The sequence below is a fragment of the Nyctereutes procyonoides genome, unplaced genomic scaffold (genome assembly GCF_905146905.1).
Source record: "Nyctereutes procyonoides isolate TBG_1078 unplaced genomic scaffold, NYPRO_anot_genome, whole genome shotgun sequence".
Lineage (NCBI taxonomy): Eukaryota > Metazoa > Chordata > Mammalia > Carnivora > Canidae > Nyctereutes > Nyctereutes procyonoides.
In genome coordinates this window covers 62,610,794-62,637,499 of record NW_026575052.1, presented here as the reverse complement: position 1 = coordinate 62,637,499, position 26,706 = coordinate 62,610,794, and the positions used below count along the sequence as shown (strand labels likewise).

The 26,706-nt window shown below is 47.3% G+C and overlaps 1 long non-coding RNA gene across 1 annotated transcript; it reads right to left on the bottom strand.

Moving 5' to 3' along the window:
* Positions 1-218: 218 nt before the first annotated feature.
* LOC129514204 (uncharacterized) lies at positions 219-26,122 on the bottom strand. Its single transcript, XR_008665360.1, has 3 exons — positions 25,851-26,122; positions 4,527-4,643; positions 219-378 (listed from the first exon to the last, which is right to left on the bottom strand). It is a non-coding gene; the product is annotated as an uncharacterized LOC129514204 (long non-coding RNA).
* Between the last annotated feature and the right edge of the window lie 584 nt (positions 26,123-26,706).

The following is a 26,706-nucleotide window of genomic DNA, read 5'->3' as shown; positions in this document are numbered from 1 at the left end:
CTGACAATTTTCAGGAAACTTCTCAGCAAACACGTTTTCTGTTCTTCCAAGCCCCACCTCACCATCTGCCTGTTTCTACTCCCTTTTGCAATCTGAGTCTGTGACTAAAACTCCTTAGAAGAAAGCTGTTCCCTGCTAATTCCTGTTAACATGTCCTCAGCCAATGAGTCAACAGGTATTTACTAAACAATTCTAGTGGACAGCCATCAGAAAAATAGCTTTGGCCAATTCTTACAATACCGAGGCATTGAATCAAGCTGTGAGGAGGCACAGTGGCAAAATGCGGAGCACCCCTCAGGGTTGTCCATCCATGTTGTAAGGTACATGGTATAAGGGAGGAAAAACTTCTTCTACACTCTGAAGTTCATTCATGAGGGCCTGCAAATTAAACCACCAAAAGACATATTAACAGGAGAAAAGGCACACAATATTTATTAATATTCTTTCATGGGAATTCACAGAAAGAAGCAAAACTCAAAGAGGTGGTTAGACTTGGAGGCATATATACCATTTTAACAAAGGAAAGGGGGTTTGGGCTTCAAAGGATGATAAATTATAGGGAAGTGACTAGGATATATATGGGGGAACAGATGGAAGATAAGTGTTACTTTAGTAACATCTGATTATGCAGACTCATCTCAGTGCTCTCCGTCTCCAGTGCTAAGTTGCTCTCCTCTGCCTGGTACAAGAGGAAATTTATGCTCTGCTTTTAGGCAGATAAGGGGAGGCCAGAGAACCCTTCCTGCATCTGTTGATCCACAATTGCCATCAGTCCAAAATAGTCCTTATTCCAAAGTAGCATATTGTGGAGTGGGACATCCTGATTCTTCAATGGCATCACCAGTATGTGCAACCAATGCTGACATTTTTCTGTTGGCACCTTATAGTGGGAAGTGTTTTTTTTTTAAGATTTTATTTATTCATTCATGATAGACACAGAGAGAGAGAGAGGCAGAGACATAGGCAGAGGGAGAAGCAGGCCCCATGCCAGGAGCCCAATGCGGGACTCGATCCTGGGACTCTAGGACCGCGCCCCGGGCCAAAGGCAGGCGCTAAACAACTGAGCCACCCAGGGATCCCCTGTTTTTTTTTTAATTGAAGTATAATTAACATGTAATATTAAATTAGTTTCAAGTGTACAATAGAGTGGTTCAACAATTATATACATTATAGAATGCTCACCACAATAGTGTATCATGCCATCACAACAGCTAGTATCAAAAAGAAAAGAAATAACAAGTGTTGGAGAGGATGTCGGGAAAAGGAAACCACCGTACACTCTTGGTGGGAATGTAAATAGGCGTGACCACCAGGATCAACAATGTGAAGTTTCCTCAAAAAACTAAAGATAGCTCAGGTGCTGGTCTGGCTCACTTGGTAGTGTGTAGGACTCTCAATCTTGGAGTTGGGAGTTCAAGCCCCACAATAGGGGTAGAGTTTACTAAATAAATAAATAAATAAATGTAGCATAAGGGGGGAAAAAAAGAAACAAAACAAAACCTTGAAGATACCTGGGTGGCTCAGTGGTTGAGCATCTGCCTTTGGCTCAGGTCGTGATCTTGGGGTCCTGGGATTGAGTCCCACATCAGGCTCCCCCCAGGGAGTCTGTTTCTCCCTCTGCCTCTATCTCTGCCTCTCTCTGTGTGTGTCTCATATGTGTCACATGAGAGACACATTTTATTTATTTATTTATTTAGCCTATATCTCTGCCTCTCTCTCTGTGTGTTTCACGTGTCACATGAGAGACACATTTTATTTATTTATTTATTTTTAAATAAATAAAATCTTAAAAAAAAAACAAACCCTAGAGATAGAAGTACCATCCTACCCAGTAATTTTACTGCTGGGTGCCCACCTCAAGAAAATGAAAACACTAATTCAGAAAGATATAGGTTCTCTTTGGTTTACTGCAGCATTATTTACAATACCCCAGATATGAAATCAACCCAAGTTTTCATCGATAGATGAATGGATAAAGATGCGACATATATATACATATATCTAAATATATAATGGAGTATCACTCAGCCACTGAAAAGAATAAAATCTTGTCATTTGCGACAACTTGGACAGACTTACAGGGTATTATGCTAGGTGAAATAAGCCAGATAAAGAAAGACAGATAGTCTTTGATTTCACTTATAAGGGAGAAGTGCTTTTTGATTATTAGTCATATTTTTCAGTTGAGTAAACCATGGCTTTGAGAGTTCATCCCTTTGCTTCTCTGACCTGACCTCCAAAGGACTCCATTCGACTACCTTGTGTAGTTCTACATCTCCACTTTCTTCCCTTCGCACTTCATTCACGTAGCTGCCACTGCTTTAAAAAAATCTACTCTGCTCCTTCCCTTCCTACTGAGGGTCCCTTGGTTTCTCCCATTACCCCTGAGAAAGAGTAAAAGAAACCGAAGAAGAGGGCACCTGGGTGGCTCAGTTGGTGAAGCGTCTGCCTTGGCCTCAGGCCATGATCCTAGGGTCCTGGGATGGAGCCCCGAGTTGGGCTCCCTGCTCAGCAGGGAGTCTGTTTATCCCTCTCCCTCTGCTCACTGTTCATGCTCACTCTCTCTGTCTCTCATTTTTTTCACGAGAGACACACAGAGAGAGGCAGACATACAGGCAGAGGGAGAAACAGACTCCCTGTGGGGAGCCCAATGCAGGACTTGATCCCAGGACCCCAGGATCACAACCTGAACCCAAGGCAGACACTCAACCATTGAGCCACCCAGCCACCCCAAATAAATAAATTAAATCTTAAAAAGAAATGAAATGAAATAAGAGACCCAAAGGAAGCTCAACTCTTACCCCCGCATCCAGAACCCATAACCTTGGCTCTCCAGATGCCCATGTCTGGGGGTTCAACCACAAGCTAGCTTTTGTGACTACTTCCTGTGTGAGGTCTCAAGGGTCCCTCTGAATCTAAACCCCGTCCTCACTGCCCTGGGGGGGCGCTCCTGATGACGGTTCAGCTGACTTGTCACATACACTGGAGGTTTTCCCCAAATGTCTCTAGATGCAGAAATCTGAGCACTTCTGGGCAGAAGTAAACTAAGGACCCACGGAATCACGGAATCACGTATTTTGGGAGTTGGAAAGGCCCCAGAGCAGAGCATTTTTCCCCACTGTGACGCCGGCCGTGGGGGGGTTCTACTGATGAGGGCAGCAGGGAGGTTGGCCCTTCACGACAGTGGTCCATGGCATGCCGCAGACAGGAATCAAATCCATTCAGAGGCTTTAATCATATTTGTCTATTCTCTTCTGCCAATAATCCCTGATAGTGCCCAGATGTCATGATGTTATTTGAGTGGAATTAAACTGGACCGGCTTCCATTATCTGATTAATTAGAGTTGGCTTTGACTACAGTGACTAATAGGTCCAATCCTGTTAGTGCAACATTCTGCCCAACGGGCTGTGGTTACATAATATGGCGAAGGGCTAGTAGAGACAGTTGGTCTCTCTGTTTCTGGAAAAGTAAGTAATGAATTTTAATTTTGCTTAAAAATATATATGTATTAGCAGGGCAACTCAGCAGAGCATTATTCAGCCATGAAAAGGAATGAAGAACATCCCGCCACATGGATGACCCTCAAAACATTATGCCAAGTGAAAAGAAGTCGGATACAAAAGGTCCCATACTGTATGACTCCACTTATAGGAAACGTTCAGAATAGGGGACTCCATAGAGAGGGTCAGCAGATGGATGGTTCCCAGGGGCTGGGGGAGGGGGGAATGGGGAGTGACTGCTTATTTAGGTGGTGGAATTTCTTTTGGGGGTGATAAAAATGTTTTGGAATTAGACAGAGGTAGTGTATGCACAGCACTGAGAATGTCCTGAATGCTACTGAATTGTTTACTTTAAAATGGTTAGCTGGGGCAGCCCGGTGGCTCAGTGGTTTAGCGCCCCCAGGGCGTGATCCTGGAGACCCGGGATCGAGTCCCACGTCGGGCTCCCTGCATGGAGCCTGCTTCTCCCTCTGCCTGTGTCTGTGCCCCTCTCTCTGTGTCTTTCATGAGTAAATAAATAAAATCTTTAAAAATAAAAATAAAAATAAAATAAAATAAAATGGTTAGCTGTATGTTATATGAATTTTACTTGGATTAAAACACACAGAGAGAGGGGTCCCTGGCTGGTTCAGTCGGTGGAGCATGCAACTCTGGATCTTGGTCTTGAATGTGACCCCCACATTGGGTGTAGAGATTACTTAAAAATAAAATATTAAAAAAGAGAGAGAGACACACACACACACACACACACACAGGCCCAGAGAGAAGGAACAAGAACCAATCTCCAGGTTGCATGGATCACATTTGGCCAGCAATCCACATGCCCTAAGTTAGAGGTCTACACCCATACCTGTACACCTTACTGATGAGGGGGATGAGCAGCAGAGAGTGTATATCTGTCAGGGTCATACAGTTGAGCTTAGAACCCTGGCTTCCCCATGTCAGGGCTTTCCCTTTCCACTATTTTTACCAAGAGAATAACTATTTCAGGGGATCCCTAGGTGGCTCAGCGGTTTAGGGCCTACCTTCGGCCCAGGGCACGATCCTGGGGTCCCACGTCGGGCTCCCTGCATGGAGCCTGCTTCTCCCTCTACCTGTGTCTCTGCCTCTCTCCAGGTCTCTTGTGAATAAATGAATGGAGTCTTTAAAAAAAAAAAAGAGAGAGAGAGAATAATTGTTTCAGTCCTTGAGATCATGGCTTCAATAACCACTTACTGAGCGCCTACTACATGCCAGACACTGCAACTCAGTTCACTTGAGATCACAGGTAGCTTAACCAGCCCTTGTCTCCCCGGTGTAGAGTTATCTCGTTGGTCCCCTGCTAACAACCGGTTCTAATTTTGATCTGTAATTTTTGTGTTAGTTCTCTAATAGGTCCAAGTGGCTTAGAATTTGAAAGTGTTGCTGTATCATTTAAAAGTGTTTTATGTGTGCGTGTTTTTAAAATAATCAGAAGACTACTGAGAGTAAATACATATTTGGGGCACCTGGGTGGCCCAATCAGATAGATACACATCTGCCTTGGGCTCAGGTCATGATCTCAGGGTCCTGGAATTGAGCCCTACATCGGCTTCCTCACCCTCTCCATCTACCCTTCCCCCCACCCCACTCATGCTCTTTCTCTCTCTCTCTCAAATAAATAAATAAAATCTTTTAAAATAAATACATATGGGGACTCCTGGGTGGCACAGGGGTTGAGCGTCTGCCTTTGGCTCAGGGCGTGATCCTGGAATCCCGGGATCGAGTCCCACTTGGGGCTCCCTGCATGGAGCCTGCTTCTCTCTCTGCCTGTGTCTCTGTCTCTCTCTGTGTCCCTCATGAATAAATAAATAAAATCTTTTAAAAATAAATACATACATACATACATATGTACATACAGTGCAGTATATAAATTTTCTCTCCCTTATGATTACGATTTTCTTAATATCACTTTCTGTTCTCTAGCTTTCTTTATTGTAAGAATATAGCATATAACACATATAGGATACAAAATACATATTGATCAACTGTGTATGATATTGGTAAGGCTTCCGATGAACGATAGACTGTTAGTAGTTAAGGTTTTGAGGGAGTCATGGGACGTCTGGGTGACTCAGTGGTTGAGCATCTGCTTTTGGCCCAAGGTGTGACCCTGGGGTCCTGGGACTTGGTTCCCCCACAGGGAGCCTGCTTATCCCTCTGCCTATGTTTCTGCCTTTCTCTGTATGTCTCTCATGATAAATAAACAAAATCTAAAAAAAAAAAAAAAAAAGCTAAGATCTAAAAGGTAAGTACACTGAAAGAGGTGATGTAGCTTAAAAATAATCCTAAACATAGGCAACCAAATAAAATAGATAATTCAGACTTCCTCAAAATTTAAAACTCGTGTGCTTCAAAGGAGCCATCGGGGAAGCAAAAAGAAAATTCACGGGATGGGAAAAAGTATTTGCAAATCTTATACCTGATATGGGTCTAATATTCAGAATACACAAATCACTCTGAACACCGAGAAGGCAAATAACCCAGCTGAGAACTGAGCAAAGGGGTTTGAAGAGATGTTTCTCCCAAGAAGATAGGCAATGAAATAAACACATAAAAAGACATTCAACAGCATCAGTTACTATGGAAATGCAAATAACAACCCGGAGAGCCCACTGCCTGCTGCTGAGGACACCCGCAGCCCAAAGATGATAACCAGTGTGGGTGGGGAGTGAGGATGCAGAGAATGGAGCCTGCTCCTCCGTTGTTGGGGGAAATGTAAAATGCAGCGGGCCCTTCGGAGAAAGGTTCCTCAAAAAGTTAAACGTGGTGTTACCATAGGACCCAGAAATTCCATCCCAAACCGTATAACCAAGAGAGATGAAAAAGTAGGTCCACGCAGCAACATGTACAGAAAGACATGCTCACAGCAGCAAGGAGGGTGACAGCTAATGGGTATGAGGTTTCTTTCTGGGGTGACAAAAATATTCTGGAACTACATAGGGGTGATGGTGGTACAATCTTGCAATATACTAAAAAAGCACTTTAGGGGTGCCTGGGTGGCTCAGGTCATGATCTGGGGGCCCTGGGATCCAGCCCCCCATCAGGCTCCTTCTCCCTCTGCCCCTCCCTCTGCTCGTGCTCTCTCTCCTGCCCCCTCTCAAATAAATTTTTTTTTAAAGATTTCATTTATTTATTCATGAGAGACACAGAGAGAGAGCGGGGCAGAGACACAGGCAGAGGGAGAAGCAGGCTCCATGTAGGAGCCCGATGTGGGACTCGATCCCGGGTCTCCAGGATCACGCCCTGGGCAGAAGGCAGATGCTCAACCACTGAGCCACCAGGGCGTCCTTCTCTCAAATAAATTAATAAAATCTTGTTTATAAAAAAAAAAGCACTTTAAAGAATTGAATTTTTAGGATACATGTATGATATCTAAAAACAACAACCCCCAAACCTAAGGCATAAATGACCCTTTTCAGCTTCTGAGAGCAAAGCTAGCTGAGAAGGAAGGGGTGAGGCTGGAACAGCAGGCCCCGGGAGCCCCGGGCAGGCGGCCCCAGGAGCATGGGGGGCACCCACCCTGACCTACCTACCCTCCCTTTTTCTCTGCAGGTCATTTTTTCAGCTCCCACGGTAGAAAGTAACTTCACCCACAGGAGGGAAAGTAACCCCAGCAACACTCTTGGCTGTGGAAGTTGTTTCAGACACCAAAAAACACACAAGTGACTTTCAGAAAGTGCAATCAACAAAATATGTACGTATTTTTCTCCACAGCAAAGGAAGGGAAAGGATAATGAGAAATCCTGGCTTCAGGAAGTGCTTACTTGCCAAAAGAATTATCGAAAGCATGTGGTCCCCGCTCGGTTCCCTGGATCTACGCACAAGTCACAAGACGACAGAGCGAAGCTGTGCGTGTTTACATGAAACAGGTTCCTCCGAGCCTGGTTTGGTTTCGGGGCGCTGCCCACTCGAGGAAGTAACTCAGCAAGTAACTTAAGGAGCATCCTGGGGGGGGTCACCTGGGTGGCTGGTCGAGCACCTGCCTTTGGCTCAGGTAGTGACCCCGCAGGGCACCTGCTTCTCCCTCTGTCTGTGTCTCTGCCTCTCTCTGTGTGTCTCTCATGGATAAATAAGTAAAATGTAAAAAATAATAATACTAAATAAAATAAATAAAAAATTCTTTTTTTAAAAAAAGAGCATCCTAAAAAAAATTTTTTTTAATAATAAAAATAAAAAAGGAGCATCCTTGGGAGATCTGCTGGCTTGGATCAGGTGTCTGAACCTGAGCAAAATAATGACACACCTTCTTTCCTAACAAAAGATGCCCCTTCAGTAACCCTAGAGGAGGACTCGGCTCTTAGATTGTTAACAGACCGTGGAACCAGCGAAGTACTTGAGGGGAAAAAGCAAACAGCCTCTGGCTGGGCTCCGAGGTAGGTGTGGGCATTCTGCAAAAGGCCTGGGCTGCTCGTTCCACGGCCATCATCCTCCCGACAGCCACCAGAGCCAGCACAGAAAGTTCTAGAGAAGCCCTGCTGACTTGAGTTCATGGTGCAATTATGTGGCACCTGCTGAAGAACCACACCCATCAGTATGGGGGATCCTAAAGCGTTTCTCCAGAGGCTCCTGAGAGCAAGTAGCAGAGCAGGTCGTGGAGGGGGAGGGGACACCGAGTACTTCAGGTCTGTCACTTTTTCTGTCTCTGGGAATCCGGCCCAAAGGTGAGACAAAGGTGGGGGTCGATCGGGGCAGGGAGTGAAGAGTGTCTGCACGCGGACACAGCGAAAAGTTTGGGAACCAGAAAATTGGGATGAGATGGGGAGCCACGATGATCTGGTGCTGAAGAGCTTGAGGAGTAGTTGCTGATACTCTACAGGATTTGCAGATTCAAAGGAAAAAAGATCGCCCAACGCCTCACGGCCTCAACCTGTAGACACCCAGAAGCAGCGAGGCAGGAGCTGAAACTAGAAGCCAGGGGCTCCTGGGTGGCTCAGCGGCTGGGAGGCTGCCCTGGGCTCAGGGCGGTCCCGGGATCGAGTCCCCACAGGGAGCCTGCTTCTCCCTCTGCCTGTGTCTCTGCCTCTCTGTGTGTCCCCCCCTTTAATAAATAAATAAAATCTAAAAAAGAAAGAAACAAAGAAAGAAACTAAGAAAGAAACAAAGAAAGAAAGAGAGAGATAAAAAAGGAAGGAAGGAAGAAGCTAGAAGCCAAAACAGCAAACACATAGGAAACTATCCTGCCTCCTGGCCTCCAACCGGAGCGCCTCCGCCCGTCTCCACCTGGGGCATCATGAGAAGGGCAGTGGCAAGGGTCTCTCATCTTAGTTTAAGTCATTGTCATTTAGCACTCCCCCGCCACCCCCTCCAGGCTCTCTTCCAAGATCTTGGCTTTTCAGTTAACCTGAATGTGTATTCGATTCTTTTTCCATCACCTTTCCCTGTAACCTCCTGGTGGTATGTCCGCTTTCCGTGGGGTTCCCTCTAGGCCTGGGTCCTCTGAGCCCCAGATGTCCAGCACGGCAGCCCCCGGCCACGCACAGCCACCAAGCCTCCGGGACTAAGACGTAGTCCTAGTACGCACGCAGGGAGGTGTGCTCTCGGTGTGAAATACACTCCCCGTGTCAAAGATGAAGATGATAGATAGATGATAGATAGATAGATAGATAGATAGATAGATAGATAGATAGATAGATAGATGATAGATTTTTTTTAAGATTTTATTTATTCGAGAAACAGAGAGAGAGGCAGAGACACAGGCAGAGGGAGAAGCAGGCCCCATGCAGGGAGCCCGACGTGGGACTCGATCCTGGGTCTCCAGGATCAGGCCCTGGGCTGAAGGCAGTGCTAAACCGCTGAGCCACCTGGGCTGCCTGACACTTATATTTTTAAGATATTGGTGACGCTTTGAAATGATACTATTTTGAGTATATTGGGTTCGATAAAATATATTATTAAAGTTAATCTGTTCCTTTTTCCTCTTTTATATTTATTAAGATTGATTGATTTTTAGAGAGAGAGAAAGAGAGCATGGGGGGAAGATGCAGAGACAGAGAGAGAGAGAAAGAGAATCTCAAGCAGGCCCCATGCTAGGCATGAAGCCCAATGTGGGGCTTGATCCCAGGACCCAGAGATCATGACCTGAGCTGAAATCAAGAGTTGGATGCTCAATCGACTGAGCCACCCAGGCGCCCCTCTTTTTACTTTTATAACGTGGCTTGCTAGAAAATCTAAAACTGCATCTGTGGCTCGTATTCTGTTTCTGCGGGACACAGCTACTATGAGCTATGAGCACACTGAAGAGCATTACGAATCTGTAAGAGACCGTAGCAGGCAGGGTATCCAAACCATAGGCGAGCACAAAACCGTTCCCCACGTAACATCTTGTTCTTGTTATATATTTATTCTCTTTTGTGCTTTTCCACTTTTTCATTCCTAATAGGTGGAAGTTTGCTGAGATGCTTAGTTTAGTTTGGTTACATCTGCATGCGAGGGACCCACCAGGCCCCTTCCCTTAACTTTACATTGCAGGCCTACTGTGAAGTACAGACCGGTTTCCATTTGCAGAAATGAGAACAAGACTCCTTTGCAAAAAGCTTTGAGATTTTCAGATTGCAGGGCTAAGGCCCGGCACCCCCCACATCCCTGAATGTTTGAGGATGTCTGGCCACGACTTAATTCCTATCGTTTTCAGGATACAGAGAAGGGAACACAGGCAGCTCCTCCTCCCCCCCCAGGGGCCGACCTCACTCCAGCAAGGAGCATCCTGACACAGAACATGAGGTTGTGCTGCCTCCTGCTGGCCACAGTGGGACATTGCACAACCCACAGGTAGGAAACCTGAAATTCAGTGCTTCGTTAATAGACTCCTTCTAAAGGGGGAAAAAATATCTTTTATATATATCTGCAGTCCCCAGACTGAAAAGCACAATTCTAACTCATGCAGATGAAGAAGCTCAAACAGCAACCGAGATTTAAATTCTAGAAGGTGCCTTCAGTTTCCGTGGGAGACTCTGCAAAGCAGAGCTCAGGATCGTGCACCTTGCATGCTTCCCAAGGTAAGTCTTGCAAGTAATGATGACCTTTTGTCACGGCGTCTCTGTACTTAATTTTGGTGCTGTTTATTGCTCTGTTCTTACAGAAACATACTCTTGCCCTGGCTCTGTGAAATGGAACTTATTTCTCTTCTTTGGCCCTAAGCCTTTCTGGCACCCCCAACCCCAGGATAGGGGAGGAGGTCTGTGCCTGGTCTCAGCGTGTCCTCATTGACAGCATCCGGTATCCCCTCCTACCCAGACTCTGCCCACCTCCACCCCTGCACCTCTTCCCAAGCTGACTCAGCCTCTCTGTCCTCCCTGCGACCCCACCGCCTGTCCTTAGCTCTGTAGCCTTATTTGTAGGTTGCCTCTCTCACCCTCTAGACCTCAAGCAATTTGAGGACAGACCATGTCTTTGGTATTTCTGAATGATACACTTATTTATATCACTGGAATTTAAAAATATGCTCAGCATTATTAAAGGCTTCAACTTGACTAAGATGTTTGAATCAAAGGTTTTCTGACCTAATAAGACATATTCCTAAACTGGAATACCAGATAGAATGTGAAAGATAAATGACAGTTACAGAAGCTGATCAAACCCTCTACTAGGCGAACACAAAGGAAGAAGCAATTGCCTCCAGCTAGGGAAGGAGGAAATGGCATTTGAGACTGATCTGAAATGATAAGCTATGTCTGTGGGGATGGGGTGGGGGTGGGGATGGAGTTGTCACATGTGGAAACTCTTCCAGAAAGAAGAAATACAAATAAAATAAAATACAAGCCTCTGGGACAGGAAAGCACGAGTATCTTCTATGAGGAAGGACTGCTGTCTTTCCAGAGACAAAGGAGATTTTGGGGGAGACAGAAGGGCAGATGGGGCCAGGTTCCTGAGGGTCTTAAAAGCCAAGCTAAGGAGGCTAGTAGGATATTTTGGCCAGGCAGGGACTGGTGCTGGGGGTGGTGTTCGGGGAGGGTCTGTGGGCTGGTGGAGCACAGAAGCCCCTGGACCCAGGTGTCCAGCAGCATTCTACTTTTCCATGGGAGCTGTAGCACTTCTGGGAAACTCCTGGGTGTTCTCCTCGCCTCAGAGAGGGTGAAAGCAGGCAGCAACCTCTTCATTCTAGAAGAACAAGGGTTCTCCAAGTGTGCCCAAGCGCCACAATCACCTGGAGGGCTCACTGAAGCACAGACTATTGGGCCCCACCTCCGAAGCACCTGAGTTGGGGGGCAGCCCCCAAATTTGCATTTCCAATAACTTTCCAGGTGAGACCAGCCTTTGAAAGCCATTGTCCAAGAACATCTCTCGGAGGAAAATGCTAAGTGTAGAACCCAATGCCCGTTCAAAACGAAGTACCCAGCTCGCAGCAAAGTGCCTGAGACATAAAAGGCCTTTCAGAAATATAGAGATAAGATCTGTTAATAAACAACTGCCCCGCCAGATAGCAGGATAGATAGAGCCCCATTTTATGTGCGTTCATGGGAGGGAGGATTTGCTTCTATCTTCAGACAGAACAATACAGAGACTAGTGCAATAGACCTTCATTTTGTATACACATTTTCATGACTTTCCTTAGATTTGTTTAATGAAATAAAATGTCGCGTATAGAGTCCAAGCGTAGCCACCAACTCAGGCTTTCTCCTCCTCTCTCCCTCCCAGAAGCCAGCCTGTCTTAGATCTGATATGATCCTTTCTTCAAGTGTTTATGATGCATACACATACTCGGTAAGCATGTAGTAGTAGTAGTGGTTGATGTTTTTAAATGTCACGAATGCATCACACAATGCATTTCATGGTGCACTTGTTCTGTTCATTATGTTTTTTTTTATTGTGGTAAAATATACATAACATAAAATTTACTTCTTTTTTTTAAATTTTTTTTATTTATGATAGTCACACAGAATGAGAGAGAGAGGCAGAGACATAGGCAGAGGGAGAAGCAGGCTCCATGCACCGGGAGCCCGACGTGGGATTCGATCCTGGGTCTCCAGGATCGCGCCCTGGGCCAAAGGCAGGCGCCAAACCGCTGCGCCACCCAGGGATCCCTAAAATTTACTTCTTAAACTATTTTTAAGCATACAGTTCAATGGCATTAACTACTCATTTATGTTGATCCCATTAGAATTGTTTTAATAATTTATTTTTTTGGTTTTTTTGTTTTAATAATTTAAACTGCTATATAATATTCCATGATCTAATATGCAACATCTATTTTTCCACCCCCATTTTGACAGAAGTTTTTAAAAATATTTATATTTTATATTTTTTATTTTAGAGAGACAGAGAGAGTGCACGAGGGGAGGGGCAGAGGGAGAAGGACCGAGAAACTCAGGCAGACTGTGCTGAGTGAGGAGCCCGAGGCGGGGCTTGATCTCACGACCTGAGATCACGATTGAAGTCGAAACCAAGAGTCAGCAGCTCAACCACCGACTGGGCCGTCAGGAACCCCCCTTTAGATAGAAATTTAAATTATTCCCAATTTTTGGTTCTTATAAATACCCTTGTATAGGTCTCTTTGTGCATATACCCACTCGCTAGAGGATTTAATGAGTCAGAAGATACATGCACCTTCCCACTTTACTACGGAGCATCCAATTCTCTCCAAAATGGCTTCACTAATTTCTGTTCCTGCCATCAGCATCAGACAGCACCAAGTCCCCCACATTCCTGACCTCACGTGATCTTGCTAATTTTTGCCAATCTAGTAGCTATACAAGGGTATCTTGTTTTAATTTGCATTCTGCTGATTCCTTGGTGAAGTTGCACATCTTCTTGTGTATTAGCAACTTAGATGTCCTCTTTTGTGAATTCCGCATTCAGATCTTTATCATTTCTTTTCTGTCAGATTTTTTTTCCTTATTGATTTGTGTGAGTTCTTCACATATTCTGGAAGGTGTTCCTTCGTTGATTACGAGTTACAAATATTTATTTCCAGTCTGTGACTAGTCTTTCACTTGGTTTAAGTATTTTTTCTTTATTATACAGATGTTTTAAATATTAATATAGCCAAACTTACTGATATTTTTCTTTATAATATGTGCTTTTTTGTCTCATTTTAAAAAACTCCTTCTTGGGGTACCTGGGCTGGCTCAGTCGGTAGAGCATGAAACTCTTGATCTCTGGGTTGTGAGTTCAAGATCCACACTGGGCATAGAGATTACTTAAAAATAAAATAAAATAAAAAAAGACAGAAATCCTTCTTGCTCAGAAAACATAAACTCTGATATTTCCTTTTATAAGTGAAAAGATTTACTTTTCTGGGATGCCTGGGTGGCTCAGCAGTCAAGCGTCTGCCTTTGGCTCAGGTCATGATCCCAGGGTCCCGGGATCGAGTCCCACATCAGGCTTCATGCATGGAGCCTGCTTTTCCCTCTGCCTATGTCTCTACCTCTCTCTCTGTGTCTCTCATGAATAAATAAAATGTTTTTTTTTTTTAAAAAGATTCACTTTTCCTCAATAAATCTTGTAATTACCTTGCAACTTGCACCATTATATTGCATTGGTTTTGTGTATGTGAAAAGCATTAATTTGATAAATATATACATTTCCATTATACCACTCCTATTTAGAATTTTTGGCATTTTTAAGCTTTCAAGTTAAAGCTCAAGCAACGGAAGACACCCTGGCCTCTATGCTCTCAACTTCTGCAGGCCTCTGGTATTCACCTGCCCCATTTCAAGAGTGAGGATGAGGGGATCCCTGGGTGGCTCAGCGGTTTGGCGCCTGCCTTTGGCCCAGGGTGTGATCCTGGAGTCCCAAGATCGAGTCCTACATCGGGCTCCTTGGGTGGAGCCTGCTTCTCCCTTTGCCTGTGTCTCTGCTTCTCTCTCTGTGTGTCTCTCATGAATAAATAAATAAAATCTTTAAAAAAAAAAAAGAGTGAGGATAAGTATCTGGCACTGAGCAATGAGTCATAATAACTGGGCTTGCTTTGTGGGACATATAAGCACCTTGGACATGTCCAGGAAGTTCGGAGAGCGAGGCGCTGCAAAAGGCAGGGCTTCCTTAGCTGAGCAGGGTCTCAGCATCTTGACACTGAGGGTAACAGTGGGGCTGATGAGGACGTCACCACTGGCCAAGCAGGGCTACTTGCATTAAAAGATGTAGGCCTGCTTCCCCAGGCGTTGGGGGGGGGGGCCCTCTAGGTTTTCAGGCTGGGGGGTGGCATTACCTGTGCCATAGGATGGAACTGGGGAGATGTGTTACAGGGTTGGGACAAGAGAATGGAAGCGACTAGAGACTTAGCGGCTCTCACAAAATACCATAGACTGTGGGCTTAAACAGCAAACATTTTCTCCCAGTTCTAGAGGCTGGGAAGTGCAACATCAAGATGCCAGCAGATAGAAGCCGCCCTTGTCAGGTGTAGACATTTGCTGTGTCTTTCCGAGGCAGAAAGAGTAAGAGGGCTCTGGTCTCTTTCCCTTCTTTTATTTTTAGTTAGTTTAGTTGTTTTTTTAAGAATTTATTTATTTGTTTATTTATTTATTTAACAGAGATAGAGCCCGAAAGCACAAGTAGGAGGAGCAGCAGAGACAGAGGGAGCAGGCTCAGTAGGGAGTCCGATGTGGGGCTCGATCCCAGGACCCAGGGATCATGACCAGACGCCTAATCAGCTGAGCCTCCCAGGGCCCTGGTCTCTTCTGCTTCTTCTAAGGGCACTGATCACATCATGGGGCCCCACCTTCATGACCTCATCTCAACCAAACTGAAGCCCTCCCAAAGGCCCCACTTCCTACCACCACAGGAGGGAGCATCTTGAAAGGTAACAAAGATCCAGTCCAGAGACCACCGCAAGTCATTTAGGCAAATGAAACATGAATTTACGAAGAATCAGTGGAGAAGGACAAAAGTGAATGGATTCGACCAATATTCCGAGAAGTACAGATCCAGGGGAAGCCAGACTGAGCAGAGGAAATCACCACCAACAAAACCTCATGGGTGCACCTCCCCATCAAATGAATCACAGAATCTCCAAGCCAAAAAGGTCCTCAGTGCTTTTCTAGTACAACCACCCACGTGTGGCAGACGCTTGCCAAGCATCAAAACGGAAACATTCCCACTCCCTCTGGTGAAAGAGCAGGATACCACGAAGGAAATTTGAGCGGAGGAGGGCCAAACCTGAACACCATCCAAAACCAGACACGCTCCCTATATTCCAGATGTGGCTGCTCTGAAGGGAGTTAAAATAAAAACAACAGTTGCCTCTGCCATTATTTCTTTACTATTTTTTTAAAAGACTTTATTTATTTATTTATTTATGAGAGACACAGAGAGGCAGAGACACAGGCAGAGGGAGAAGCAGGCTCCATGCAGGGAGCCCGACGCGGGACTCGATCCCGGGACCCCAGGATCACGCTCTGGGCTGAAGGCGGCACTAAGCCACTGAGCCACCCGGGCTGTCCAATTTGTTTGCTATTTCTCATCTTGGATCCTAAGTTCAAGTCTGGAGGCCCCAAGGCCACGTCCATTCCTGAGCACATGCCCAGCACGTCGCAAACACAGAGTGTCCAGTAAGGACAGTCACGGTCGGGGTAGGAGGAACTCAGTTTGTAAGTATTTTCCCAAGTGACCTTTGGCCAGAGGAGATAATTAGGGAAGATGGTGCATTTGGGGGTAAAGGGTAAAAGTCTACCTTGGATGGAGCATTGTGAACAAAGACTGTGAATGAATAGCCTGCTCTCCTGCTTGAGGAACAGTGACTTCTGGTTAATTTAGGAGTTAGCTCTGGGCCCCACTTGAATTGAACCAATTCCGAGAATAGGAGACAGACAGGAAGCCTGGGACGTGTATCCACACACTCGGGCCTTCTCCACCTCGCTCTTCCTCTCTCTCCCTTCCTCTCCTGCGCCCAGCACATACACAGGAGAATCTGGCTTCTGACAACCATCACTCATTACAATACGATCCTGAGCGGAGGAGAGAAGAGAGCCAGTGACATGTGATGCAGAAAAATGGGAAGAGATGTGCCCAAACCCAGGTAATCAAGACTCTTCTTTCCTTATGTTGCAGAATCCCTGCCGGACAGGAGGCTGGATGTGATAGAAGTGGTTGGGATAGGTTACCTGATAAGAAAGCAGGAGCAGGGTCTTTTTTTTTTTTTTTTCCTTAAAAGATCTCTATACCCAACACGGGGCTTGAACTCATGACCCCAAGAACAAGAGTGGCATGCTTCAACTGAGCCAGCCAGGCGTCCCCAGGGCAGCTTTTCTTAAAAGAGAGAATTGAGGGAGCCTGGGTGGCTCAGTGGGTTAAGCGTCTGCCTTTGGCTCGGGTCATGATCTCAGGGTCCGGGGATCGAACCTCACATGGGGCTCCCTGCTCAGTGGGGAAGCCTGCTTCTCCCTCTGCTGCTCCTCCTACTTGTGCTCTGTGGCTTGCTCTCTCTCTGTCAAATAAATAAATGAAATCTTTATAAAATTTTTGAAAAGAGAGAATTGAATGTTTGAGGGAAGAACTGGATAAACAATCAAGAGGGTACATCCGGGACTCAAGATTTAGGAGGGGGGTGGTGTACGCATTTTTTGAAATTAGATGCAAAACTTCACTCATTTTAAGCAGTGGAGACAGGAAAAGAGAAGGGTGGACCATGCAATAAAAAAAAAATAAGCCATTCCCCACCCCACCCCACCCCAAAGTGTTGTCTTTCATGCATAAGAAAAAGGGAGAACTCAATAATTTTGTAGCCTTAGATAATCTCAGGGTGCAATGAAATCTTCACTTTACAGCACCGAATTAGTCCTCTGTGCTTGAGAGAAACAGTATTTGCCAGGGAAACGACCATGGCCTAGTGGGATCTTAGGGAATGTGGCTACATTTTGGGGGGTGTAGAGGCAGAATTTTGAAAACTGCCTCTCTGTGTGTGTGTCTCTCATGAATAAATAAATAAAGTCTTAAAAAAAATAATGGTACCTACTTCATTGGGTTGTTACAGGACTGAATGAATAAATACATGCAGAGCCCTAAGAAGAAGGCCGGCGGCACACAGCTTCTGTTTGATTGATTAAAGATTTTATATATTTATTTGAGAGAGAGAATATGCAGCGGAGAGGGGCTGAAGGAAAGAGGGAGAGAGAGAGGCAGACTCCCTGTTGAGCAGGGATCCCCATGCAGGGCTGGATCCCAGGCCCTCAGGATCATGACCTAAGAAGACGCTTATCTGACCCAGGTTGTTTTAAAGATTTTATTTATTTATTATTCATTCATTCATTCATTCATTCATTCGAGAAAGAGGGAGAGCACAAGCATGAGTAGGGGGAGGAGCAGAGGGAGAGGGACATGCGGATTCCCCGCTGAGCACCGAGACCCGGTGGCCCAGCAGTTTAGCGGTTTAGCGCTGCCTTCAGCCCAGGGCCTGACCCTGGAGACCCGGAATGAGTCCCATGTCGGGCTCCCTGCTTCTCCCTCTGCCTGTGTCTGTCTGTCTGTCTGTCTCTCTCTCTCTGTGTCTCTAATAAATAAACAAAATCTTAAAAAAAAAGAGTCTGAAAAGTATCTGACATTTCCTTGAACAATGCTATCACTTTAAAGGGGCCACTGTTGGCTTTAAAATTTTCTTGATTCAGGTACCTCAGTCGCACAGTTGGCTGAGTCAGAATTTGGCTGGGGTCAGGATCTCAGGGCCATGGGATGGAGCCCCGTGTTGGGCTTTGTGCTCAGAGCAGAGTCAGATTCTCTCTCCCCCCTTCCTTCCTGTGCTCTCTCTCTCTCTCTCTCTCTCAAATAAATAAAGGGGGGCCTGGGTGGCTCAGTCAGTTGAGCATCCAACTCTTGGTTACAGCTTAGGTCATGATCTCAGGGTCATGAGATCGAGCCCATGTTGAATTCCACAATCACCATGGAGACTGCTTGAGAGTCTCTCTCTCTCTCTCCCTCTCAAATAAATAAATAAAATTTAAAGTAACAAATACAAATATAAAAACTAAAATCTCCTTGACTCATTTTTTTTGTTCTAAAGAATCATGCCCACGAAATGACAGGTTTTATATTAGTTATATCTTTCCAATGTGTCTTAAAACAAACACATAATTATGAAAATAAAATGTTTCTTGCATGTACCACCTAAAATCATGCACACACACCCCTGAATGGGCACCATCCTTGGAGAAACAGAGCCAGAAGTAGTGTAAACCACCTAGAGGTTTTAGGCAGGGAAAGAACATGGTCAGGATTGCCTTTGATAAATACCACTCCAGTGGTAGAAAATAAATGTTGCATATTGGATCGTGGAATATTATATAGCAGTTAAAATGCTGAAAACAATTCTGACTGGAAAAACATGAAGGACTGTAGTTAATGTCGTTGAACTGTACACTTAAAAATGGTTTAAGTAGTAAATTTTATATTATACATATATCTTACCACAATAAAACCCCCCATAATGAACAGTAAGTGCACCATGAAATGCATTGTGTGACGTATTCATGACATTTAAAAACATTAAATACTACTACTACATACTTACTGAATGGAAACAAGTGAAAATTGTAACAAAGAGGCCATAAGTTAGCACACTTCTGTAATAGTCAAAGTGAGAGATAAGAAAATGAATCAAGACAGGACCATGGGAGCAGAAGGGAGGGGAGGGCTGGGTGCATATAGCACCAAGGAGGTGAAAATGCTGGATGATAGTGAAGACAGTGAAGGCTGGAAAAGGAAGGGGGGATTGAGGAGAGCCACTGGGGTAACGGCCATGGATAGCTGTCCATTCACCAAGATTGTAAATAAGGAGGAGAGTCGATAACATAGTGAAGGGAGTGGGGGTGGGGGTCGGGGTCGGAAGGAAATGATTACTTCAGTCCAGACCTGCTCTGTCCAGGAGAAACACCTGGTCAGGGACGCCTGGGTGGCTCAGTGGTTGAGCATCTGCCTTCAGCTCAGGGCATGATCCTGGGGTCCTGGGATCGAGTCCCACACTGGGCTCCTTGTGGGGAGCCTACTTCTTCCTCTGCCTCTGCCTCTGCCTCTGTCTCTACCTCTCTCTCACACAAATAAATAAATAAAATCTTTAAAAAAAAGAAGAAACACCTGGTCAGCCCCCCACACCACTTTCAGTGGCCAAGTGGCCACGTTAAAAGTAGAAAGTAACATATGAAATTAATATTTTATATAATCCAGCATATCTGAATTATTAGATTTCAAAATAGACTGATATAAAAACCATTGAGATATTTTACACTCTTTTTCCCGTTTTAGGTCTTCGAACTCTTTTTTTTTTTTTTTTTTTTTTTTTTTTACACACCGAGAGGCCCTCTCAATCCAGACATGCCAAGCGCTCAGAATTCCACCACGACGGGTGGCTGCAGGCGGGGACAGATGGCACGAGAAGGACATCAGGACAAACCTGATGAACATCGCATGGGGTGTGAATGGGAGTAAAGGATGGTGGAGGGGAGGCATCAAAAAAGAATAATATGACTGGCTGGCTCAGTCAAAAATGCATGCAAGTCTTGCTCTCGGGGTTGTGAGTTCGAGCCCCACGTTGGGTGGAGAGATTACTTAAACAAATTAAAAAAAAAAACTAAAAAAAAAAAAAAAGATGATGAAGTAGCCAAAGAGGTTAGGAGGAGAATGAGGGAAGAGCTAACATGAACCCACCCAGAGAATTTTAAGAAGAGAAGGAATATGGGCTTCATGGCCTCAGATGCTGTAGGGAGGTCCTCAGGACCAGGCACATGGACTCCAGACTTAGCCCCACTTTGAATCCTGGCTCGACTACTTACTGCTGGGCGCTGTGACAGGGGCTGTAGATGCCAGCCCACCTTGGAGGTCCCCTGTAGTTTCAAGGACAGCATCCTGCCATGCACAGCATGCCCCCTCGGTCACCAGCCTGCGCCTGACAGCAGGGCTGCTTTTTCCAGGAGGAAATTCTGCGACTCCTCCCGTCCAGGGTGGGGGAGGCACTGGGGGCTCCCTGCCCCCAGGGACAAGCCTTAGCCAGTGAGGGATGAGAGTCTCTGAAGAAACGTCTCAGCCTCCCAGTCTGCAGGCGGTGTGATTTCGAGGGTGTATTTGTTTTCTATCATTGCCCTGACCCAGGACCTACTACTACTTTGTGAGCACAGACACTTTTGTGATCGGACAGTTCTGTGGGTTTTTGTTTTTGTTTTTGTTTTTTTTTGTTAAACCAGACCTCTTTCAAATAAACTGAAAGATAGATATCTCCATTTGCAAGGCCAGCTTGCAATTCATCAACAAGCACCAAGTTACAGATTTTGTTTAAGAAGTATGTTCAAAGGCCCATGCTTCTGAGGGGCAGGACCCAGGGCATAATGAAAGCAGATTTTAAAGGGTCTCCCCTTACAGGGAGCAGTGAGTCCAGCAGGGAGATGGGGCCTCAGAGGAACTCCATGAACGGCCCTGCTCCTACCAGCAGGTGATGAGCCTCCAGCAAATACAGATCACCAACAGTGTGGAAGAGAGGGAGTTTGACAGGGACCTCACTGGGCAAAGGGCAAAGGATCTACCTGCAGGGAGCATTCCTTTCTGGAGGCTCTAGAGGACACACTGTGTCCTTGCCCTTGCTAGATGCCGGAGGCTCCTGATTCCCGTTTTGTGGCTTCTTCCTCCCTCACAGCTGACAACACTGGGCTGAACCCTTGTCACACTGCCTTGCCTCTGGGTCCCTCTTTTGGTTCTCTCTCCCACATCTAAGCACCCTGTAATGACACTGTGCCACCCAGGTAATCCAGGATAACTTCCTTAAGGTCAAACATAGTTCCCTCTACCACCTGAATTCCTCTTTACCCTTTTTTTAAAAAGATTTTTTATTTATCTATTCAGGTAATAGACAAAGAGAGGCAGAGGCACAGGCAGAGGGGGAAGCAGGCTCCATGCAGGGAGCCCGATGTGGGACTCAATCCTAGGACCCCAGGATCACACCCTGGGCCGAAGGCAGCGCTAAACCCCGAGCCACAGGGGCTGCCCGAATTCCTCTTTACCCTTAACAAAACACGTTCACCGTCCTAGGGATGGGGACGCAGGCAGCTGTGGGGTCAGGGGCATTAGTCTGCCTCCCAGAAAGGGGTTCCTGACAGTTTCCCAGCTAGATGCCAACAGGGCAGAGGCCACGGTGGTGACCCACTCACTTCTCTTGGGCTCTCCCTTCCCTGACTCATTTTGCCCGCGTCTTGCCTTGTGCTTCCTGAGAGCACCTCCCAAATAAGATCCCCTCCCCCAGATCCTCATCTCGAGATCTGATGCCTCAGAGAAATCTAAAGTAAAGTCGTGATCTTGGGCAAGTTAATCAATCTGAGCACTAGCTTCCTCCCATGAAAGCAAAATCTATCATAGTACCTAGCTCACAAGGCTGCTGGGGGAATTCTAGGGGTCCGTGTTCATAAAAGGGTCTATGTGGCAGGGTGCACAGTTAGTTAGCTACTGTTGGAGGGGAGGTGCTGGTGCACAGGGAGGGGCCAGCCTTGGACAGAGATAGTTCTCCCTCAGAGACCCTGATGGTCAGAGGGGTGGGGTGGGGTAGGGTGGCGGCAGGGTGGGAAAGCTGGAGGGTTTCCTCTGAGGGCATCCCTTTGCTTCTGAGCTGCATCTGCTTCTGAGGGCAGTACAGTGTGGTACAGACTTTTGGGGACAATAATGAACATTCCCAAGAGCATAATTAAGGACTTCTGAGCTGTTGGGAAAGCCCAGTGGGCATTGGAGACCATATACCCCTCAAGGCACAATCTCTGAGCTCTGCATAGGGAAGATGGTGGGGGGAAGGGACAGAAGGCTGGCCGTCTCAGGGTGGATGTGGTCAAAGGGCAGTGCGGGAGGCCAGGCTGTGGGGTGTACTGAAGGCTCCAGGCTAGATGGAAGGGGAAGGGGCCATTGTGAGAGATCGGTGACTCCCATATAGTGGAAGGGCAGGTGGCCAGGTGTACAGCAATGAGGGGACTACGGGATCAGAGGTAGGATGTTGGTGCTTAATATTCCCAGGGAAGGGACAGTTTATAGTGCAGACATGAGAACAGGTGGCTGAAGTGGTTTAGCTTTGAGGTATCTATTAGACTTGAGGTGTCCATCACCTACCAGGTCTTAGCCGTGACCAGACAGTCCTCCCACCTGCCACGATGACAAATCAGAGACCGCTTCTGAACGGGCATGACTCGGGCAGGACTCAGGCAACGTAGGGGAGTGACTGCCCCAGTGGTGATGCTGGAAGGCGAAAACCCTGAGTGAGAGTCAGGACAGAAGGCAAGTAATGTCACTGAGGCTGCTTTCAAGCTCGCAGAATGTGGGAGGTGGAACAGGCTGCCTCCTGTCCCTCTGGGTGTCTGAGAAAGCAGAATTCTTTAGGACAGTGTCTCCCCCGCGCCCAGCATCAGCATCACCAGAGGAGCCCATTAAAAGCATGGATTCTGGGGCTCCCTGGGTGGTTCAGCAGTTTGGTGTCTGCCTTTGGCCCAGGGCATGATCCCAGGGTCCTGGGATCAAGTTCCACATCGGGCTCCCTGCATGGGGCCTGCTTCTCCCACTGCCTGTGTCTCTGCCTCTCTCTTGGTGTCTCTCATGAATAAATAAATCAAATATTAAAAAATAAATAAATAAAAGCATGGATTCTTAGTACTCCTCCCAACATATACCTCCAACCGGTTCTGTTACTTTCCTGCAGCTGTGGTGACAAATACCACAAAGCTGGGCGGCGTGATGCAGAATACAGAAATGTATCCTCTCCCAGTTCTGGAGACCAGAAGTCCAGGTCAAGGTGTTGGCAGGGCCATGCTCTCTCTGATGGCTCTTGTGAAGGGTCTTCCCTGCTTCTGGGGGTCAGAAGCAATCCTTGGGAATCCTGTGTCTCAGTCCCTGAAATCTCCCAGTTCTCATAAATTATTGGATTTAGGGCTCAGCCTCATCTACCATGACCTCCTCTTAACTTGATGACACTCGCAAAAACTCTTCCAAATATGGCCATGTTCACAGGTGCTGAGGGCTAGGACTTGAACATATCTCTGGCTGGGGACACAATTATTCTAGAAAAAAAGAGTTTATGACATGCGTTGAACAGGTGAGGACAGACTATGTTCAGGACCATTGCAAGAGAATTTTGCAGTGAGGGGTGAGAGAGCTTAGGCTCAACTCTGATTAGAGCATGGGCAAGAGGGAATTTATAGCCAAGGAGCAGGGGTGGGGATCCCCGGGTGGAATTTACTAAGAGGAAATAACAGGGGTGGGGGCGATTCTGGCTAAACTGACCTAACAGGATTCTTGCTAAAAAGGCAGGCCAGGGTGTTCAGACATCACCTGGGGTATGGTGGGGGGAGTGGGATTTCGCTTAAAACCGGATTTTACAAGGAAGCATGTAGATGGGCCTAGAAGTTTCCGGAACCTGACTAAAGTTTGGTCAAGCAACGGATCTTTCTCACAATTCAACCCACTATGCCAGCTAAATACAATCTTTGGAGCAGGGCTGGAAAATATGTAATTTTAAACAAGGGTCCACGAGGTAAAGCAAGCCGGAAGAACCATTTTTTAGTTGGAGCCTGTAAGGACCTGAAAACTCCGGGAAGACGGCTCCATTGCCAAAGACTTCGGAAGAAGGCTGGTGGGAGAAAAGCCGACCGGGGGAAGCACAGAGAGGCATGCATTTAAGGCAAAGAACGGGGGTGGAGAGATCCAGTGGATCCTCTGGCCCCAAGGTTGGAGCCGGAGTCCGTATGAATGAAGGCATCCACGGCTTAGCCAAGAGTCTACAGCCTCTGCCCAGAAGAATTTGGCTCTAGCTGTTGTGGAGCTGCGAAGAGCTCACAACCCGGGGGTGGGGCGCCTGGGGGGTGCTGGGGGAGGAAGGAGCAGGTTTTGAGGATGCTGGCCTCCCACAGACTCTGCAGGGAGCAGCCTCCCGCTAGCCCTGCCATTCCACTGGCAAAGCCTCGCCAGCCTCTGTCCAAGGTCTCCTTCACTTTCAACCAGAACTCTCCTTCCCGGTAAATCCCACCACTTTCCGAGGCTATTTACATGCTGATGGCCCCACATTTGCATCTCAAACTCAGACCCCCCCTCCTCGGTGCCAGCTCCTGTTTGACCAATTGCAATCTGGCTAGAAGATCAGGCAGGTGCCTGAAATTTAACATCTCCAAAGCTGAACTCACCCCTAAACTTGTTTGACCTCCCATAGTTTCTTTTTTTTTTTTAATTATTTATTTATTTATTTATGATAGTCACAGAGAGAGAGAGAGAGAGAGAGAGAGAGAGAGAGAGAGAGAGAGAGGCAGAGACACAGGCAGAGGGAGAAGCAGGCTCCATGCACCGGGAGCACCCGGAGCCCGACGTGGGATTCGATCCCGGGTCTCCAGGATCGCGCCCTGGGCCAAAGGCAGGCGCTAAACCGCTGCGCCACCCAGGGATCCCCGACCTCCCATTGTTTCTAATTCAGTTAGCATTACTACCCACCCAGCCCCCCAAAACTAGAAATCTGGGGGTCGTCTTCATGCTTCTTCCTCCAACCACACACTAAATGCCCTCAACTGCGTGCTTGACCTCCTAATTAGAGATTCGGCCTCTTTTTCCCCTCCGGGAGAGGGCATCCTCCCAGATGTGGTACAGCCTTTCTTACAAGCTCACCTTGTGAAAAACAAATCTGACAAAACTCTGCAGACGACGGCAGCAATACCAAACTCCCCAGCATGACACATCATCTTCAGGAGGGCCCTACTTACCTAGCCTGGAAACCCCAAACTCTTTTTTTTTTTTTTTTGCTAAACCAAACCAAACCAAAAAAACCCTCGCAAACAAAACCAAAACCCCACAACAACTTACAAAACGAATCTCAAAAGAGAGAGGGCACGAGGAATAAAGACGCTGCGTCCTCTTTCCCAGATTCGGGAGGTCTGGAGGGTTGCCTGGGGACCGTGTGTAGAGGCATCTTCCCAGGTGATTCAGGGGCAGATCCAGGTTTGCCAAACCCCACGTTTGTGCCATCCTTACAAAAGTCCAACAACTCACGTTACAGAATCCAGGCTACTATGTTCTTTCCTAATGCACTGTAGAGGTAGCTAGAAAAGAAACACACACACACACACACACACACACACACGCAAACACAAGGGCGGAAAAGCCCGCATCAGCCAGCCTGCGAGGTGACATCACTTCTGCAGCCTCACCGAGATTAAAACCCTGAGGAATCGTGGAGCAGGAATTTGTAAGAGCGAGGAGCGGGCATCTGCCCAGCCTGCCACGCTGATGCGCAGCAGAAGCACCTTTGGGGGGTGGGGGGGACACCAAAGTCGCTCCTGCCCCCCACCCCGATCCATTGAGAAAATGCCCAACCACCCCAGAAAAGTTTGGTCGGCATTCCCGCACGCCCCTTGCTTTTGAGGGAAGCCCTCCAGGACTCGGTGTTGGGAAGCATCTGCCTGTACCTCCATCAGCGACGCATCGGGGAGTGGAAAACCCGGAGAAAGCACTTGGGCCGGCGGAAGCTCCCGGAGCAGCGTTCATTCAAACCGCGCACTCTTGGGCTGCCCTGCTCTCTGGGACTTGTAACCGAGGACCCCTGAGCTCGCCCTCCCCGCCAGGCTCGCTGAGCGTTCAGCAAACTTTGCAGGAGGAGGACGTCTGCGGGCCCACCGGGGCTCACGTTAGCTCCCGGGCCCGCCCAGACAATAGAGAGCCGACCGGAGTCCCTATTAGCCCCGCGCGCCGTGTAGGTTGTGTGCTTTTTTTTTTTTTTTTTTTTTTTTTTTAAATCTCTCCTCGTAGCAGAGGCGGCTCTGGCTCTGCTCCTGCCCCTCCTCTAACCGTCTGCACGGTCATTGTCTCCCAGTGCGACACGACGGCGGCGCCCGGGGAGCAGGTACAACGTCCCGCAGGGTGCAAGCGCGGTGGAGCCCGGCCAGCTTTTGGGGGAAAAGCATTCCCGGCCCCTTCCGGCGGGTCCAGGGAAAGTAGGTGGCCCGGGCGCCAAAGGCTGCTGCCAATGCAAGTCGCAACTTTTGAAATCAATCCTTTTTTTTTTTTTTTTTTTTTTTTGCATCTTGCAACGGATGCCACCGCCGCTCGGGTTTGCAACCCCCCACCCCTCCCCCGAGACCAATCATTGCCGCGCTCGGGCCTGCACAGCGCCCCCGCCCCCTTCCCGGGCCGCACGCAGCCACCGAGCCGCTCCGGCCGCGGCCCGCCGCCTCTTAAAGGGCGGTAGGCGGCCCTTAAAGGCCCCTCGCGCGCGCGGCGCACGGCGGCCCGGTACCCGGCAGGGGCCCGGCGAGGCAGGCCGAG